This window comes from Ammospiza caudacuta, chromosome 11 (assembly GCF_027887145.1).
Source record: "Ammospiza caudacuta isolate bAmmCau1 chromosome 11, bAmmCau1.pri, whole genome shotgun sequence".
In the NCBI taxonomy this organism is placed as follows: Eukaryota; Metazoa; Chordata; class Aves; order Passeriformes; family Passerellidae; genus Ammospiza; species Ammospiza caudacuta.
In genome coordinates, this window is record NC_080603.1 from 22,752,812 (window position 1) to 22,768,925 (window position 16,114).

At 39.4% G+C, this 16,114-nt stretch overlaps 1 protein-coding gene across 2 annotated transcripts in view; it reads right to left on the minus strand.

The window, feature by feature from the left end:
- Positions 1–16,114, minus strand: part of NLGN1 (neuroligin 1) — a 376,495-nt gene that overhangs the window by 253,234 nt on the left and 107,147 nt on the right. The window lies entirely within an intron of this gene.

The following is a 16,114-nucleotide window of genomic DNA, read 5'->3' on the forward strand; positions in this document are numbered from 1 at the left end:
TTCCTCAGGAAAGGCAATTCTGAACCCTTTAATGTAAAAAATACATATATTCCTATTTCACACCCCACAGCTTTTAAAGACAATCATAACTGCACACTATAAATATTGTAAAATAAAAATAGGCATTGTGTACCACTACAAAAGAAGTAAAGCAAGGCTAACTAAATAATTCTGCTCCAAAAAAAAAAAGGCCTTATCCTGTAGTTTGGTATTTCCACAGATTGTTTCTTCTACTGCAACACAGGTAGGAAGCTGTAATTTTTTTCCAGGGCTATGCCCTTACTGAGATTTTCAACTGTATAACAAACTGTGCAGTTACATGGGGCTGTTCTGTCCTCCACTCCCTCTCACCCTAGCAAGATGTTTACATCAAAACCAGTGTAGAAATATTTGTGCAAGTAGCAAATTCAGGAAACCTCCCTACCCTACTTTATTTCAATTGAAAAGACAAATAATTACAATCGGACTAATTAATGTGAGATTAAAACTGCAACGGTAAATCACAGAGAGTCACACTTAATGGTGGCATAAACAGGAGTAAAAATTATCTGCGTACATTTTTAATGTAAATTGGTGTTATTTGCATGCCCAGAAACATGGAGGAATGGTAGCAAACAAAAAGAAAAGAAAAAAAGGCAATCAACTGTCTTGCCTTAAAGCTTCCTGTTGGTTTCCTTTCCCTTCTGCATCAAAGCCCTCTGGCCTCTCAGCATGGAAGCAGAGCTAACACTGACTTCCTGAGGTGCAAGATGCAGCTGTGATATTTAGCTAATTGAAAAACATGCTTGAAAGTGCATTAGTAAATTTTGAAAAGATTGGGCTATAACAAGGTGCTTTACACACAATCCCTGAATTTAGCCCCCAACATTTTTGGCTTTTTTTTTTTTTTTTAATTGGTACCATCAGTTTGTCAACACTGCAAATTTAAAATTTATTTTATCCTCCAATTTTCATAATTGGTTCATTTGGCTTAATGTGGAACTCCTTATTTCAGAATATTCCCTAAATACATGCAGCTCAAAACCATTAATTTTGAAAGTGTATCTGTGGCAATTACTTCAGCTTCTTCAGCTCACATTAACCTACTGTGGAGGGGCTTGTCGTATATTTCTGCTCCTGTAAAATGTGCAAGGCTATAGATTTGTGTAGACAAGAAAACATAATGTACATGTATAATTCTGAGTATGTGTTTGTGAACACATACACAAATAAAAATGCATGTCCTCATCCAAAATGGAAAGAAACATCCACATCACACAGATAGAGTGAAAGACAGTGGTTAGGGTTGCATAAGGAGAATGCAGTCATGGTGTGTTTGTTCTCACAGTATGGAACACTTAGGGAAAAAAAAAAAAAAACAAGCAGAGAGCCAACAGAAAAGCACCCAAAGGAAAAACAAATTCTCAAGAACATGAAGAGAAGCCAAAACAGAGGATGCATCTACTTCATCTTGTAATACAACTTCATTTTAAGAGAAAGATATAAATGAAAAGTCAGTGAACGTGCAGTTTGGTAATTGAAAATCTCTGTAATTATCCTAGTTACCAAGGGAATTTTCATCTATTTGTACTCAAAGACGCTGCTTTTTAAAACCAAGGCAAAATTATAAGAAACTATTAGGGAACACTCAAAGATAATATTTTTAAGTATGTAATAAGAGTAAGGAACATCTCTGATTTTATGTCCTATAACACCACCCAAACGGCTTCAATTAAATTTCCTGTAGTGCCTACAAACTCCAGAAGCAGTGCATTTTCAGGGAGACTTTAACTGCCTGTGTAGCATCCACAACATACAACAATTTTAAGCAGCCATCGGGGTTTTTGTCTGGGAGGAAGAATGATACCTTACAGGCACATCCAGGCTCACCACTGCACCTTCCCGCCAGGGGAACACATTACTGTACTATGGGAGGGATGAAAATTGTTGACTCAAAATCATTTTTCTAATGGCTGCTTTGTAACTTGTAATTTCAAAATAGTTCCTGTGATTTTCAACATAGGCACACACAGTGAGTGGAGCAAACCCTCTAAGAAACTGGATTTAAAAAATCCTTTCCTCTGATTCATTTGTACTTTAAATAGCTCAAATTAACAGATGCTGGGACTTTAAGCATTTTTCCCTTAGATCTTTAGTCATGCAACAGAGGCAAGCTAAATAAGTGAACTAGATTGAACCTCTACCAAACTAAAGTTAGTAACAGGCTGGAGGCTAAAATCATGTTCACTGTCCCTATCAGCGCACACTTGATGTATGGTGCTAAACTGATGGCATACAAAAACAAAACAAAACAAAAAAAAAAATCTCATTTTCATTCTTAAAATCCATTTACCAAACAAACTAGGTATTTGGGTCCCATCAGTAAAATAAAAATGAGCAGCACAGTAAATCATCATGAGCACTAAGGCTGCACAGAGCTCACCCAGGAGTGTTGTCATACTATTGCGGAAGTTCCATACCTTCTTGGTGATTTCTCATGGGCAACTCCTCACAGCACTTTCTACTTCTTCACAGCCCAACCAACAAACTCCAACTCTCTCCTCCCCCAGCTCACCCACTTTTTTGTAGCACTCATCCTTATTGGACACAGCTGTGGCTGTTCCTAATCTTTGGTGATGAGTACAGCTGCAGCTCCTCAGGTGTGAGATTACCTTCTGCACTATTTTCTTACATTCTATCCCTCCACACAGGAGAAGGTGAGAGATCCTGATACTCTTAGGTCATGTGCAGAACTCCCAGTGTTGATGCATTGTGCAAATAATAGCACAGTTTTAAAGAAAAGTCTGATGCACACCAGCAGAAAATAAAATGAGAAATAACCTTGATGGAAGGAATCTGCAAAGACATAAGTAGCAGTGGAAATTCAAGCTGACTTTTTAAAGCTTTTCTGATTTCTAAAAGATCTAAACATGTTTCCAAGGGGTGAAGTACCTGCCAACACTTCCAGCTACCAACATCCCCAAGACGTGATCCTTTGCTTCTTACCTTGTCCACACCTCTCTTTGTCCTTTTATACTCCTATTTCTTAACTTCCTCATTGTAATGCCTCTATTTTTCTCCCTACCTTGTCCATTCAGCTCTACCACACAACGTGCAACAACACAGAAACTCCCTTTAGCAATTTCCTTCTTCTCAGCTTGTCTGTATTCCTTTGAACATCTTTGCTACCTTGAATTGCAGAAATTGGTAAAATTAGGGAAAAGTGAGGAATTAACAAAATAGAGAAACACAAACACTCTTTAATCATTAAAATATTTCAGTGATTATTTTCCCTGACATCCAAGAGTGCCTCTGTGCAAATTCCTGTGCTGAAGGATTAAGACACTGTGATCCAGATGATGCTGAATATGATGCTGAAAACAAAATGTGCAGAGTAAAACAACATTCCTAGTTCTGACAGATGGCACATTTTTTTCATTTTGAGGATTATTTTTTCTAAAAATATGTGGGTTTAGGCTTCGGAAAATTAATAAACTAAAGAAGGAGATATTTTTAAAGTTATGTTCTTACGTAAAGGAATAAAAATAGAAAGCAATTAGCTTTTGTTTTTTGTGATTGATATATTTTGTACAGCTACCCAGACCTCTCTTGGGCTGCCTATTTGCTCTTAGTCAGTAAGGACAATGACATCCTGAAGCTACCATTTCTCATTCATTTCACTAAATGTCACTCCTAGGTAGATGGGAAATTAAGGGATTAACCAGGAAGGAGACTGAGCTGTCACTGGAAAATTAATATTTTCAAATTAACTTTAGACAAAGGATGCACAAGATCTAAGTTATGTTGATGAAAACAAGCAGTTGCTCCATAATAAATATGTAAATCAAGCCACTGATCTATCAGTTATTATGACAGTCTGATGTCTCAGAAAAACTTGCTGTGATTCCAAGCAATGCTGAATACATATGGTAGCAGATCAAGGTGGTAATGCATAACTGAGAATTTAGAATGCTTAAACCCCCCTTTTTATCAGGTAATTTCTAATATAAACAGCTTTTAAATGCAATAGCTTTATCTGTCACTGTTAATTAAACCTTTACTTTGTCAACACACAATAATCCATTTATTATAGTAAAGGCCACTACATTTCAAACCACTCACAAATTGCCAACCATAATTGCTAGGATAATTTTATTTCCAAGTGCAGGCAGCAAAGCCACCTTAAGATTCAACAATGGGAAGATAATTTTGGAGTGTAACCATAGCTCTATCTCACAGTCCATTTGCTTTAGTATTGGCAGCAGACAAGCTGTAATTTTTCATTTCCTAATTAGATTTAGCCATTAATTTAACTGTTCCATCATACTGGTGGGATGGAACAGCCCTATTTGTTTGGTCCTTTTCTTTTCCTCGTTGTTTTTACTAAACACTATATGATAAATGCACTAAATGAGGGGGAAACCATGAAGATCTGAATATAGAGAACGAAGATCTGAATATAGAGAACGAAAATCTGAATATAGAGAAAGATCTGGGCACTTCCACACTGGTCACATAACAATTTAAATTTAAGGAACTGGCTTCCAAGCTGCAACTTGTGACATTTTAAGAGGTGTTTTGTGGCAGTGCACGAAGGGGAATTGGGCACTCTGTGAGGGACTCACAGCACCTCACACTCTCAGGTAGCTCAGGGGGGATGCTGAAGCAATGAGTGCCATAAATCCCAGCTCCCTGTGGGCTCAGGTGTGTCACTCTGGGCTGCAGGAGTCAGACAGGATCTCAGAGTTCCAACAGGCCCCATGATTTAGGGAGCCAGCAGACAGGCTGAAACCCTGGCAGGAGTTACTGCTCCACGCTGCCTCAGCTTCAGTGAGGCTCTGCCTTTCACAGAGCAGAGCCCTCCTGTCAGATTGGGTGAGTGTTACAAGGCCAGTTTAATAACAAGTCAAACAGATTAGTTTAAATCACTTTTAATGCTGGTTCAGGCTAACCTGGCTGACTCTGGATTGACAGGGAGTAAGGATCTCTGCTTTGGAGGCAGTAATCTCTCACAGAGAATAGGTAACAATGCAGAAAGGCAGCGTGATGGTTACTTCATGTATTGCTAGAGCTAGTCCCAAAATAATCATCTGCTACTACATTTATGCACTGAAATAATTCCTTTCAACAAAGTGAGCAAGGGTCATTCCTATAAAAAAACCCTCGCATAATGGAAGGAAGCAATATGAGTCACTTCTCTTTTATACACTGTGGAGAAAAAGAGGTGAATCTTGCACAGTGCTGTGAGCACAAAAGGGTTCAAACTCTCCTCTTCTCCCCATTTCTGCCATGCTGCAGCCCCCTGCCCTCGGGCAGAGGCACTCTCTGCTCTCCACAGCCCCATGGAACACCTCTGTGAGTGGAACCAAAGCAGGGCAGCACAATCTGCAGTCCAGGATGAGAACACCTATTTAGGACAAGCAGGAAGAGAGGGCTGGGGGCTGAGCCCTCTTCTGGAGACTGCTCATAATTTTTACACAGAGTGTTTTGCCCAAAGGCACTTTGAACTTGGATTAGTAACTGGGCCAAGATCTCTGCTGACCCAGGCTGCCTCGGTGAGTGAACCACAGACATACTGTGTCTGTTCAGCCCCAGGACCTGCAGGGGTTTTTAGCAGAATGACAGAGATGTAACTGGAGTGGACAATGCCCTCTGTGCTGCATACCTAGGGCGCTATAATGAGAAATGAAAGGTATGGATTTGATCTCCCCCAGGCTACAAAGAGCCCAGAGTTTCAGCCTTGCAAGCCTGGATGAGTGCTCTATCTACTGAAATATTGTATAAATTTCAGGAGTCCCGATTCGGCCATTATACACCGTGCAGGCATCACATCAACCACGCTTTAGCTGAGGAGATGCAGTCAAAACAACACTTCTCTTGAGGATCCCAAAGAGCCTTGGGTTGGAGATGGATCTGTGTCATGGAACAAGCAGCACTTCAGGAGCACAGGGACTGTACTGCAAAAATGGATTAGAATCTGTTCTTGCTGGGCAAGGGATTTTAAAGTCCACTCGTATGCACTCAGAGTCCTGCATTTCATACAGCCGATACCCAATATTTCACAACAAACAGCTCTCATTGTGATGTTTTAATGTTCCCCATCTTCCCAGGGAAGTTGTAACTTAATGAAAGTATTTGTAAGTAGATGTCAGTGTCTGTTTACGCTACAGGCATTAAAATAAGGAAAACCTTCCCACAAGTCTAGTGACTGAAAACCCCCCTCTGGAGCTGCTTCTTCAATAACTCCCACAAGTGTTGGCAGTGTCCTGGCGTTAGGATGACAATAGATCTAAATTAAAATTTATCTGAGACTTGGTCAACAGGGTATAGTTAGACCACTGTCAGGACACACTAATACAGGGTGAATTAGTACAATTAAAAATTCTCAAAGAATTTGCCTTAAGAAAGGAAAAAAAATTAGGTATTTTCCTGGGGCTTTAGAACTCTCCTAGCCAGAGGGCGCTGACTGTGAAGGATGCACACCCTAGCAGTGGAGGATGCAATGCCAATGAACAGTTTTGGAAGTCTCTTAGGAATGTTTTTGTAAATGGGAAATGCAGACCTGGACAAAAGATATATAGTCTTCCACCCTGTAGACAGAGAAATGCATCTCATAGTGACTCCTAAGTCAGATTGCTATTATTTCCTACTGTGCATTTGGGACAAGAATCTCATTCTAAAAATCATTTTGAAATGTATTAGTCAACAAGAGACCTGGTACTTAATGCCAAAAGAGGCAAAATCCCTCCTCTGGAGCTGCAAGCAACAAATCTGTTAAATGTCCCTGACACACAGTCCCTTGGTTTCATATAAAACCTCAGCTTATATTAATTCTGGGACTTTCTAAAACTGAGAGACATGAGAGGGGCTTCTCCAGAGACTTCAAGACACAGCAAATGACCCTTGCTACAGATAAGCAATTCTTTCTTCTATGTGAACAAGTACCAGAAGGCTAATTAATCCTTAAGCATAATCATAACTCACCCAACCAAAAAAAACAAGGTCAAACAATGAGTTTGCAAATCACTGAGAATTGTATATGATTATGTAATAGGCTCTCATTGCCTTGAGGCTTTATATTTCTGATTGCATAGGCATAGGTGAGGTGTCCTACAAAATGTTGCAGTGTGTGTCAACCAAAGGAGATATATTCTCAAATCTGCATATTGCAAGCCCAAATTGTTTTCATTTGTTAATTATTGACATTCAGCCATTGAAATTTAGTGATATTACATCTCTTACTGGCACAGGAAAGGGAAGAAAATATAGAGGAGGAAGGAGGAAAAATAACAATACTTTGTGATTTAAAATGAAGTATCATCACCACCACCAACTGCTCTCTGAATCTGAATTGCTAAAACCACAAGATTATCAACAAGACTTGATGCAGGTAGAACAATGAAACCTAATTATTTCTCACAAAGCAGGCTATTCCATTTCAAATAGAGGAAATCTAAGAGCAATAAAACCCATGCCATTAACAATTTGTCTGCACACATGATTAGACTCACAGAGATAAAGAAGCCTCTGCATTTAATGATGAATCCCATATTTCTGGCTGGGCTCAATATTCTCTACTAATTATATTGAAAGACCTTGTGGTAGTTAAAGGTATTTAGATGACAAAACATGGCACTCTCTCCACAGATTTACTATTAACACTTGGCATTTATTATTGGGTGTTAAACGCCATTGGGAATTAATATCGACATTTAGGGTTATTTCTTTTGTTTAAATGTTAAAAAAGTAATTCTGGAGAGCTAGAGGACAGTGCCTTATGACTCTTTGCTATTTAGTAACCCCAAAATAAGAGCTGCATACAGATGCTGCCCCCAGATAGAATTCAAATACCAAAGAAACTTGGGGAAAGGAAATCAAGTGGTTCAGGACAATGAACTGAGAATCTGACATGGAATCTTAGCAATACCAGGAAGAAGTATAATTAGACTTGATGTAAAAGATGATCATAAAACAGGAAAAAACCTCCATTACATATTCAAATAAGTTACATTTTAATGGCAGCAAAATGGTTAAATATTTCCTTTATACAGAGCACTTGGAACTGGCCACAGAAATGTTATTTACTGAACCTGCTATGAACAAATATCTTGTATTCTACAATTTGGCTTGCAATAGTTGTTTCTTCCTTTCATTCTTAGAAGTTCTTTCTCTTAAAACAAAGCAAAACCTCCATAGCTTAATGACAAATCTAATGGCTACTGGAGCAGAAAAAAAATTTTTTAGTCTGTGGAAAAAATATTTTCAATATCTAATTTACAATTACGAAAATTCTTCTCAGATGCATTCTGCCTGAAGAGTTTTTTATCAAATCAGTCCTATGCATTCTACTGATTTTTCTGCAGTTGCTAATATAGATTTGTTTCCTGGCACACAAAGTATGTTCCTGTGCTCAGTGTCTGGTATTTTAAATCCCTTGAGAAGTGCAAACACCCACTTGGAACAATGTTCCTCGCTCTGTGGACGTTCACACTGCACACACACACACGCCCATGCAGGCACAGCCCAAATCCCCTCTCTTTTTGTCTTCCCTGCTGAGGATGCCCAGAAATCTCTCTGTCATTTGTGGATGGCTGGAGCTGGTTTCTGACTTGCAAAAGCTGAGAATTCTGCTCACAACCAGCAGCTCGTTCCCAGAATGCTGGGTGGGAGGGGAACCATGCCCAGCGCTGTTGAAACGGCGCATTCAGGTGCACCAGTATTTTTACCAACCTCACAAAATCTGACATTCTTCAACTGCAAGTAAAATCAAAAACATTAACAATTTAACAAAAATAAATCACTGTGTTTTGGGAATACATTTATCTCTGTACTCCTCATGCAAAATTGTTATGAAGACAAAATAAACAGATTTTGATGATTCTGATTACGAAAAAAAAAAACTATTTCAATGGCTGGAAAAATTACAGGGGCTCCTTCTTACCACAGAATAAGGGATAAAGTTACTCATGTGTGAATTATTAATTTAATTGACCATCAGTGATAATAAAACACTGCTATAAAAAGCTGTGCTGTTCATGAAGCACCTGGCACTGACCACAGCAAGTGCTTGTATCATCTCTTCTATAGCTGTCCTGGGCCTGCTCCTTGACCTCCAAGGATACACCTTTGAATATCTGTCTAGAAATATAATAATTGGTGCTACCAGCATAATTTGCATATGCAAATATATCCATATGCATAAACAATTGTCTCTCTGTATTTTCCAAGAGCATCTTCTATTCAGCTGCTTTGCAGTTCATTCAAGGTTGCAATCTACTTCATATTTCCGTCGAGACAAGCACTTAAGTTTGTACTTTTTCTCAGAAATGCAATTAAAATCTAAGTATTACAGCACCATATGCAATAGCATATTTCAATCTGTTGGTTTTACTGAATTTCACATGAAAGGAACAGTCTAGGAATACTCTAATAAATACCAAAGCTCTGAATTAATGGGTAATAATGGGTAGCCTGGATTGATGCTGATAAAGCCTCCCCAACAGGATCCCTGTCATCAAACTCAGCCATTCCACTAAGACTGGCAGGTCAAATCCCAGTGTAAACCCAGCCTTACCAGGAACAGTTTCCTGGCAATGCATACAGGAAAATCAAGGCAGGAATAATTACAATATTCCAACCTAACTTTCAAGGCAGGAATTCTGCAGGTTCACAATTGGTCATTGCTGATTTCTACCGATGCAGGGCAGAAATCTCAAGTATTAATTAAACTCCAAATCACAAAGCCTGATCTGCTCTTGCCTAAATGTTTTCCTGACATTTCCTTCTGAACAGGTGTCAGCGTAAAGCTCAAATGACGTTCCCTGGGTGTTACTTGAAACATTTCTATAATTATACGGATTAATTTCAGCATACCATAGGAAAATGCCTCAAATAAAGTGTAAAATACCTCCACCCCTCTCTTTTCTTTCCATTGCCATTCCCAGCAGCACTGACCGATTGCCAGTGGGTGCAAGATCGCCTGGCTCCACAAAGGCTGCTCTGCTCCCACCTCTGTCATCCAAAGGGTAGCAGGGAAAGCAGAGTCTCCATGTGAACACCCTGCTCTGCTGCAGGAGCCTTTGAGCTCGGTGCAGACTGCTGCCAGATTGCTGCATTAGCTGCTCGGGGTTCTTTCGAACATTTGCATGACAAGATGAGACAGACAAACGGATCCTCGTCCTGATGCTGCGAATCATTACTCATTGCCAGCAGCGCATCCACTCGGCTCACATTCCTAAAGGCACATTAAGCAAAATTTATGTTTTGTTACTGTACAGCCCAAATGGCAACCCTGGTTTATTGGCAATAACTCATCACCTGCATCTCACTTACAAAGTGCCTCACAAAAGGAGCTGAGGCACAATGATTTAAAATTGACAGGCGCCAAGGACCAATCAAGTAAATTTTCCTCATTGTTGAAGCTGGCAGACATAAATGACAAAACAATCCTAATTAATTTACTAGATTTCTTCCTATTCCCTATATGGGGTATTTAAATACTTTCCCTCATCATCTATGTCTTTCATTGTTGTGTTTAATAGACAGAAATTCTTTACCACTATTTAAAGTAAAATAACTTTCAACAACATCCTTCCATTGATCACATCACATGTGTTGGACAATTTGCTTTGCAACACAAACATGTGATTGCTTGATTACACTGTGAATGAAAACCTGGGTACAAACATCACCCTTTTCTCTTCATAAATGTTATTCAGCAAGGCACAAACTGAAGACTTGAATATATACATTTTCCAATAAGACTCTTAACCATAATGAGTCATTATTGGCTACAATTAATTAATGGATGTGGTGCACTTACATCCATACATGCACAACCTGAAGGGCCACAACCCAAAGAACCCACAAACTGATTTACATCAAGTTCTGCATCAAAATAATTTAAATACAATCCAAAAGAAAATGTCATTACTCTCGGCCTTCTCAGCACCTTCCATTGCCCCTGGTGTCCAAATTGTTTTCAGTCAGTTCAGCACATCTCTAGTGTATAATTTGTTTTATTCAGTGGAATTTCCTGTCATGTCTTGTCACATCAGTCCTAGAATGGCTCAGTGCCTTTAAGAGATACAGAACAGTCTACGGTAAGGGGAAAATGTCAGAGAACACCACAGTCAGAGCTCACTCAATGCAAAGGAAAGCATTTGTATGGAAACACTACCTCTGACCTCCACAAAACTTCAAACTTCAAGAGATGGAGAGATTATTTTGTATTGCAAAGAAAAATGAAATGTATAGCAAGAGCTCTTTACATCAAAATAGAAAGCAAAAAGCATTTTACATATATCCCATTTGGGAGAAATGAAAAATACAATGCAGGATTCTCAGACTCATATTTAATGCAGAAATGAAAGTGCATGCAGAGGTTTTAGCTTTCTTTTGGCTCAGTATAAGTGAAAAAGGTAAATTCCTGGTCAAAGAGTACTACTATCATCTGCATTCCACCTTCCCCACTTCTTCTGGAGTATCTCATATTTCAAGCTCAAAACATGTTCAATTTGTTGAACAATTTAACAATCAACTAGTGAGATACTTCCAATTTCCTCAGAAATTATAGAATCCTTTCCTAGGATAGGAAAAAAAATTGGGCTTTAGTCTGCAACAGCAACACAGTCTAATAACTTGGGTTTTTCTAGGTTAGAAACATCAGCTTTATACCACAGGATTGATTGGGTGACGGTCTGTGGACAGAAAATCAAATTGGATTATGATGTTTCCTTCTGATCTTTTACAGTATGAATTTGTGATTCAATCCTCAGCTTTGGTTCGCACACGATGCTGGGCTGAAAACCATTTATATTTTTATTAACACCACTGGTCTGTGTCTTTCCTCTTCATTGGTAAAGCACTGGAATTTCAGCAAGGAATCGTGATGCACAGCTGTTCAGGGGTTACCTTGATCCTGAAGGAACCCTTTGGAAGAGCCTTTGCAGTACTGACTTAAATAAATTTATGCTGCTAATTCATGCTCAGCTCAGTAAGAGAGGATTTAGTCAAAAAATTTAGGAATATGAAACCTGATGAAAATCTGACCTCAGACAGTTTGTGATAAATCTTACAAGAAACTCTGGCTGTTATTGAAGGGACAGGAAAAGGCATTAGCCCAATGATACTCTGCATGCACCCAGCGTGGGGAATAGGACACAACACTTAAAAAATTACAAGCTTGGGAGTTTATGCAGCAGAAAGAAAGAACTGAAACATTTGGATAAAGAAAGAATAGGGTGTCCTTCTGTTCTGGGGAGAGCTGGGGGCCATGGGACACAGAGGAACCAGAAATGAGCTTACAGCAAATAAGGTGAGGCTGGGGTCAAGCCAATAAATAGACAGGGGGTTATGTCACTGTGAGAGACATCAAGCACCCAGAAGATGAAAGTGAGGCATGATCAGTTTCCAGAGAAAAGGAAAAAAACCTACAGATTTGATTTGGCAAATCTGACCAAGGGAATGAGGAAGATTTGAGCTCAACCTGAGGTTGAAAACAATATGATAAACACACTAGAAAGTGCTGACCTCAGTGCTGTGTCAGGCTCTTCCATTAGCTGAAATACAGCCCTGGCATTAAAGCAGTCCCAATTTTCCCAATTAGAAGTCCAAGGCTGTAAAAAGTGCTTGCTAAGAAAACGTAGGGAGATTTCATGATGTGGTGAAGAATAACAATTTCAGTCTCATAAAATCCCTGAGTTATTTTAAAAATGTTCACAAATGTTCTGGCAAAGCAGGAGATAAGACACCCTGGGATTCTCATCCAGAATTCAGCTTCAAAACAGTGGCACAGCTGGGTTAGGTTTTTATCAGGATCCATCTTACAAGGCACCAGTTAACCTCCTGTGGGCATACACAGCTCCGAATGAAACGCACACCGAATCACCCGGAACATGACAAGATCATTTGGCACTTTTCATAAGCCATCAAAGGAGGAGGGGAAAAAAAACCCCAACAAAATAAAGCTCCCTGCCTCCAGCCCAGGCATCTGAGCACGGCTGTTCTTGGACACTGTCCCAAAGAAGGGCATATGCCGAGGGAGCTCCGAGCTCTGGACTGAGATCCAGCTGGGCACAATTACCCCAGATTTACATTTCTTTAATTCCTGCTCTAAAGCAAGGTGATGTAGCATTCCCACTGGGCACCACAAGGAGTGAGGGAGTGGGACAGAAGTCAGGATCCATTTGCTTTAAAGAACAGGCACATTTTCTTGGTGGCATCCCCAGGTTAAAAAGCATCTTGTTCGAGATTGCTTTTAAACTCAGGCAGCACCACTGACAAGTGCAAGCTTCCCCTGCTGGGACAGCTTGCTCATTCCATTTTGCTGGGATAATTAGTTTTGAGCTACTCTAATTGTAAAATCTGAGGGAAAAAAAAAAAATCATATTCTCAGCTTCATTTTCATAAAGTTTCAGTAACTCATGCCTGTCAGGTTCAACAGACCTGGGAATATGCTGTGTTTGCACATCAAAAAATATTGAGTGATTGTGTCAACACAGTTTACTAATTTAGCCATTTATGTCCCCATATCTCTACAGAGCTCTTTTGGCTGCCTGCTGTAATTAGTGGCTGTCAAATGTATCACACTTTGTCTATATCTAGTGTCACATTAACAGCAACTTATTTCAATTGATTCTTGATCAAAAAAGATCGCTGGAGATCCCACACATCATCTTTTGTTATGTGCACGCTGTAAGCTACTGGACAGCCCTGCTGGGATAGAAAGATGAACTTTTGGATGCTTGAATAATGATGGCTGACACGTTTGTTAAATCTGCTGGCACTGAACTGCATGATATACTATTCAAACAGCAATTTGCTGTGTGACATTAATTCTCCATCACTGCACATCATTCTATGGATTCTTGGCATTTCATCCCAAATTTACTTTCAGAATATTTAAAAAAAAATAATCTATCTGTAAAAGAGTAGGGTGCTCAACCTAATGAGGAAATGCTGCCTTCGTAACATTGTTTATATATTGCTTCATTATTCATTTTTTACAGGCACCTTATTAAAATTGGAAAACAGAGGCAAGAAGACCATATAAAAAGCTCCATAACGATAGTTCACATTTCATTTTTCTGTGCCAATTCCTTTAAAGCACTCAAACACTAGAGAACACTCTTTGTCAAAACTGACTACAACAAATCATTTTTACATTTAAAATTTCATCTCCCCTCTTTGCTTAAGGAATGAAACACTCAAAATATTTAGTGCAAAATAAGAAGACCTATTACTCAGAGTTATGGCTTGCCGAGGTCTGCTCTTCATTGCATCCCATATGACCAACAGCTGCAGGAAATTGCATTAAGAAAATGAAGGATTGCAGTATAATATGGGGATCTGAGGAGTGTGCTCCTTGCACATGGATCTATAGAGGCTTGCATCTACAGAGAGCTAATGGTCTGTGAGTAAATTAGTGCCATGAACATCTTTCACATCATATTACCCCAGGGAGACCTTAGACCTACTAACTTCGGCACATGAAAGATGTATTAAATGTGTTCTGACCATTGACTGTCAGGTCTGTGCTCGTCAAAACTGCCTCACACACCAAGAAATTATAGATGATGTTTTGATCCCGATGATGCTCGAGCAGAAATTGCCTTTCCTTGGTCTTCTCTTCTTTAAGAAGTGCAACTCATACCAAGAGCATCCACTGTCACCACTGAGGTAAGGAAAAGTAGTTTTTGCCTTTTGTGCGTTACTAATTATCCAACTTTTCTTCACGTTGGGTAAAAACCCTTTTCCATCAGTGTATTGACTGCCACATGCCAAGTACTTTATCCCATGTTTAATAAGACTGTGCACTATTTTTTCATGTGTGATAACTTGTGAAGGATCACTGAGCTTTTCCATTGAGTTTTCTAGTAAAAGAATTTCATAGTGCATGTCTTGTAGCTCCTGTTTCTCAGCTACTGAGAAAGTAAACGGCAGGATTGGGAGAACAAAAGATAAAGAAGCTACAGGGAGGGAAGAAAGTGAGAGAAACAGGCAGCACATTGTCAGGAGAGAAAGAATCATGTCAGGTTTCTTTTATTTTGAGGAAGCAATGGGAAGAAATGCATATGCATGCAGGGAAAGATAAACACATTGAAATTTAATTTTATAAGGCTGAGCACTAAAAAGCCTCAGCTGAAAGTGAAGCATTCCATAATGAAATGTGTGCCTTTAGCTTCTCCACATCACGTTGAGGAAACAGAAGGAACAACCAACCAAAACCTCCATCTACAGTGGTACAAGCACAACTAAATTCCTTATGGAGATTATAAGCTCAGGTTTCACCGGACCCTGCAGGTCCCAGCAGTGGTGCCTCGGCTGGGGGGTGATGGCAGAAGCTGTGCAGAACACGTGGGACAGTTAAACCACACTGGAAAATCCCCTTGCACAAAGGCTCCTGCTCCCTCTGGAGCAGACAGACAAGGGCATTGCCTGGTGGAAATATCTGGGTGCTTCAGAGCTTTGGATCACCAGAATTTTTGCTTTAATGAATAAGGTCAAAAGGAGCGCTGCTGTCTTGGTGTGTCCCAGCTCAATGATCAAATTCAGGGACTCCATCCTGGGATTATTGATTGTCTCTCCACTGAAGCTGCCCATGAAGTCATTAACTAACAGTTTCTGCTGTAGAGCATAACCAAAAGACCACAGGACAAAGATGACCTCCCACTTATTCCCAGAAACTCCTGGGTAAGTAAATCATATAGAATTCACCTTGTGAACTCAGATGCCAAATCTTCCTATCCAAGCACAATTTTTCTCTTCACAAAACCACCCATCCTGCTAGAAATACAGATGAAAGACTGGGAATCAAAAGTTCTTCACAACAGTACCAAGGTAACAGCCCTAGAGTTCATCACTGGTTTTAGGAAACAACTTGTTTTATAGAAAAATTGTGGAAAGGCATCAATTAATATTCATCAAGACATCAATCTTCTTCCATTCTCTTTTTAAAGCTGGAACACCAACCACAAAGCCTCTGTGTTACCTTGCCAAAAGCAAAAAAATTTGTCTTTTCTTCTATTTCCTCGCATATAAAATGCTACTCAGTACACAAAACACTTTCTCTGAACTCTGTCATCTTTAAAAATGAAAAATTTATGTGACTTTGTATAACTTTATCTGGTGACAG